This window comes from Octodon degus, unplaced genomic scaffold (assembly GCF_000260255.1).
Source record: "Octodon degus isolate 3935 unplaced genomic scaffold, OctDeg1.0 scaffold00162, whole genome shotgun sequence".
Lineage (NCBI taxonomy): Eukaryota > Metazoa > Chordata > Mammalia > Rodentia > Octodontidae > Octodon > Octodon degus.
The window spans coordinates 4,835,359-4,840,595 of NW_004524738.1; the positions used below are offsets into that span (position 1 = coordinate 4,835,359).

The 5,237-nt window shown below is 36.5% G+C and overlaps 1 pseudogene; it reads right to left on the minus strand.

The window, feature by feature from the left end:
- Nucleotides 1–2,254, minus strand: part of LOC105743743 — a 4,603-nt pseudogene extending 2,349 nt beyond the window's left edge.
- Between the last annotated feature and the right edge of the window lie 2,983 nt (nucleotides 2,255–5,237).

The window sequence follows — 5,237 nt, forward strand, 5'->3', positions numbered from 1 at the left end:
GGCTGGCTGGCATGTGGTGCTGGGGGATCAAACCACGGTCCCTGATGCTTTGCTAAGCTTGTTCTAAGTAGGTGCTTTAGACTACTGAGCCATCTCTCCAGCCCCATATCAGATTTATTAAGAGCTGACACTTATTGAGTATTTTGTTGAGTGTTAGACACTTTTAAAATCTTTATATGTGTCATCTCAATTTATACGTTCTAAAATGAAGGGAGCTATGCCCTGTTACTTTTCTATTTTATAGATGAGAAAATTTTAAAATGGAAAATGTAAATAGGAAACCAAAATATCTTTCCCTAATTCCCTCTGCAAGTAAGAGACAGAGACAAGATTGGAATCTAAGAACCCTGGTTCTTAACTCTTATCATATGCTGAGGTGATACAATACACAACCTATGTGATTCTAATATTTTTAAACTGTACAACATATTAGTGTAATACTACCACTGAGTAGTAGAATATGAAAGTGGAAAATGAAAACAAACAAATTCACTATAAGAATTATGCCTAGAAATGTTATCTGTAAAAGTATGAGTTCTAATCAACCTTAAATTTCCATTTAAATGTACTTGGCGTTGCACGGCAGATGGGTTCAGAGTTTTGACGATAATTAGAACTGTGTAAATTAGAGTGAGGACATAGAAATAATAAACATTTTCACAATTTTATGAGATGTTTGACTATGTGATTATGTCTTTCATCTTCCTGTTATTTATAGAAAAATGTGTTTCTGCCTAAACATAGAATTGTAGAGATTTCCTTCCAATTGTGATGGCAGAGAGAATGTATTTTACATCTTTTATGTAAGACTGAAGCTATATTGCCGCTGCATCCTTGGATGCTTGAGATAGTGAATCTACATCAGAGAAGCAGCCACCAGATCGGTGTTTAATTCGCAGCGTCAGCATGATTGCTGAAGAAAGTTTTATCTGAATAGCTACTACTTGGCAGACTGCGTAATTCCAGTTCACTTAATAAATCTCTTCTATACTTTCTGGCTTGGATAAGCTTTTATAACATTAAATTACCTAGGGGGCTTGGCTAATTACTTGACAACTATGATTTTGATATATATTGTTCACAGCTGTCACCGTCCTTAGTGAATTGGAAAAAGGCATGGTTTTTATGTAGGTAAAAAAGGATGGTATATTTTAATAGTCAGAGGGAATTAAGTAAGTGGAATGACGATGGTTTAGGAAAAATTGTTCTGTACACAAAATATGTGCACCAACAGATGCAAAGTCAACAAAGACAGGATATAAAGCATTGTAAATAAAAAGAGGGTTATGAGAGAGTGGTTGGCTTATACACAATTTTAAGAAATAATAAAGTTCTTCTGTCATTTTTCCCAGTGATCCGCACTAATAACATCTCGCACAGCTGTAGTACAATGTCACAACAAGGGTATTGACATTGATATGGTTTAGAGATAGACCATTTCCATTAACACAATGATTCCTTGTGTTATCCTCTATAGCTTCTCACCTCTCTCCTGCCTTATCCCATTATTCTGAGTATCTCCAAGTCTGTGTTCTATATACAAATATTTCCCAATAAGCATCTTATGATGGCTTGATTTAAATCGTTCAAATTTATAGTGGTGTAAAAGTGACATGTGTTTAGTAGAAACCATACATTGAATTTGGAATTTTTATCTTTTTTTTTTTTTTTTTTGCAAGCAATATGTCATATGCCATCTCTGATGAAGTTGGAGAGTGGAAGTTAATGGTAGCTCCCATTTAGCCTTGTAATCCCCAGAGCGAACAACTTTACAATGCACCGTGTTCCTAAGCTATTATATTCAGTCGCTTAGATGTATTAAATGTAACTTCAATTTATGATACTTTGAAGTGACATTGAGTTTATTGGGACATACCCTCATTGTAAATTGAGAGCATTTACATATATGTATTTTTTTTATTTCAGGAGTGTTAAATGGGTCTTACAATGTGAAAAAAAAATAAAAAGAGGGTTAGCATTTAGATAGAAAATAAATTTATTTTGAAAAGGTTATATTGTCACCAACCGTTGACAAACTGAAAGTTAAATCACAAGAAGTTATTACTACACATGTACTTAAAATTAAATTAAACATAGTCACTGCAGTAAATGTTGGAAAGAATAGAAAGAAAATAGAATCAATGTTGCTGGGGGTATACAATGTTTGATCCCCTATTAAAAGAAGTATGAGAAATTTGTAAAAAAAACATCTACTATCAGTGTGTTTACCATATCGTTCCTGGTTTGTCCACATGTTGTGTACAATACCCCAGATAAACGTTAAGGGCATTGGGATGTGTGAAGTAATTCAATCTCAAAAGATCTCGTATTATGTGATGATACTTGTAGAACACTATTTACACGAGTACGTTGCACAGTGAAGGATATTTCCATAGTTCTCAGGGGTTAGGGCTGGCGCCATAAAGCATGGACATAATTATGAAAGTGTGGGGCATGTCCGTGTTCCCAGCACTTTAGAATGCTGAGTGAGCCTAGCACAGATAACTTAGAGAATTACCATGATTTTATCTATAAATAAATAAATAAATAAATAAATAGGATTGTGAATGTAGCACAGTGAAAAATACTTGGGTTCAAATCCCAGTGACACAAAACCATAGAAGGAGAAAGGGAAGAGGGAGGAAGGGAGAGAAGGAAGGAGAAGAGAGGGAAAAGAAAGAGGAGAGAAAAGGAGAAGCAATAAGCCAACAGAAATTAGTAGGTTTTTGCTTCTATATTATTGCTGATGTTTTATTATTATGTTTTATTGCAGAAGGAAAATGAAAGGAGAAGCAGAAAACAATAAATGGTACAACAAAGGCCTTGAGATGGCGAAATTTCTCTGTGTTATGCTGCTGCAAATCTGCACTAGATTGAATGGTGTTGAAGTTTTATACCCATATCAATGGATATCATGCCTTTTCTATGGCACTATCTATAATATGCAAGATGTAAACATTCACTAAAACTAGGCAATGTTTTTGGACTGGCTTAGCCCAACCTATGGAAGCGGGCAGGGCTGGTGTGGCCTGTGGTGCTGGGGATCAAACCATGGTCCCTGGACTTGCTTAAGATTGCCTAAGCAGGCACTTTAGACCGCGGAGCTATCTCGCTGGCCTGAGCTATCTTGCTGGCAAAACTGGGTAAATTTTATTAAGATATTCTCTACATTATCTTTGCAACTTTGCTAATCAATAACTATTTCAAAAATATAGTTTAAAAAGAGTTTAGCCTGAACCAGATGTAATTATAATAATTAGCAAACCATAAAATAATGTAATAATTATTAAATAACTTTTTGAGGAATAGAAAGAATTCAGCATACAAGGAAGGGGCATCATGACTACATTTAAATATTTTGCAGGTTTTCTGAGCTATTAAGTCCTAATCTGAACTTCGAGCAATAGGTACAGGGTGCTACTAAGAAGATACATTAAATCAGAGTCCAACTTTATAAGTGAAACAGAGTCCAACTTTAAGGAAATTGATTGTAGTGTTCTTAAAAGTTCAGTTAACAATAAAAATAGATTCTCAGATGCTATATTCTCCTCACATGTGGGATTGATCACAGAGTGACCAGGGAAACATGCAAATATGGCCAAATATCGAGAGTCAGAAGCAGGTGAGAGTTCAGGAAAGGAGACTACCATATAGGGGGAAAAATGTGATAGGTATTCTTTATATTGGTGTATTCTGCATTCTGTTTTAAAGTAACTTCCTCTTTATATGTTATTTATCTTATTTAGTAACACTGTTAGGCAGAATAACCCTAACTTGATTTATAATTTTCCAAATATGCTCTCAAAAGTAAATCTAAAATTAGTTTGTCCTAGAATATAAATTTAAGTGCTGAAGAATGTTTACTTTTTGTAGAAGGGGCTATTGTTCCAAGAGTCACTCCACAAAAAGTTAAAGACATTTATTAGTTGAAAATTCCTTGAAATCTTTAGACATTTAGATCATTTAATACATGGATACAGTGAAATAATTTGGGTAGAATATTGTTTTAGCGTATTTTCAGGACAATTATAATTTTTTTTCTGTATTTTAGGGCAGGGTCTACAGGGTGTCCAGGGTCTCACTACTAGATCAGACTCATAGTGAGTCTCTTGTTTACAGCCTCCAAAGAGATGGGATTACAGGAACACACCACCACATTCAATCTCAATTGCCCTCTCAGCACACCCCAGTGGCAGGGCCGGCACGGCAGGCTCAGGAATTGAACCCCCAGCCCCTACCCCTGCTTGTAGGTGCTTCAATCCACTGAGCTATTTGGCCGGCACTCAATACTTAGAAATTGTGAACTTTCTTTCCATCTCGAGGTTTCCCAATCATGATATTGATAGCTGATATTCTCACAAAGTTTTATATGTTCATATTGGGGCTGGGACTCTGGAAGGCATTTGAATCATGGGACATAGGGTCCTCAATGACTTAATCCACTGAGGAATTCAGAGAGAACATGTGGTTGGCAGGAGGGGTCTGGTCAGAAGGTACAGGTGACAAGAGAGCTGGAGCTGGAAGGACATGTCACCCCCTCTAGGTCTCCCAATACATATTTGCTCACTGTTTGGCAGGCCTGAGCTGCTTTGCTCTGGTGTGCCATTTTTGCCAGGGAGTAACTAATCCTGAACTCTAACTATAAGAGAAGTTATTTTTAGTAAGTTGTGGCTGTCAGGTGTCATGTCCAGGAACAAAAAAGTGACTAAGCCACAATTCTATTAAAGATATGGGGTTTTTAACTTCACTAGAAGGACAGACATAAGCTCAAATAGAAAAGTTACTTGGCTTAGGAAGGGAAATGAGGCTGGGGAGATAGCCCAGCAGTTTAAGCACCTGCCTGGAAAATGTAAGGATTTGATCCCCTATACCACACACCATTCTGGCCAGTGAAACCAAGTGTGGTGGCACAGGCCTGTAATCTCAGCGCTGAGGAGGCTGAGACAGAAAGATCACTATGAGCCTGAGCTGCATAGTTAGACCACCTACCAAATAAATAAATAAATTAAAGGTTTTTTTTTTAAAGGGGAAATGAAATCATTAATATTTTAAAATTTCTGTACTAGACCAATAATATGAGTACATGAATTGGACCTCAAAAGCAACTAGGAAATTTATTGGTCAGTGATGAACTGTAAATCTAAACATATTGAGAGAGAGAGAGACAGAGAGAGAGAGAGACAGAGAGAGAGAGAGAGAGACAGAAAGAGAGAGAGAGAGAGACAGAGAGAGAGAGA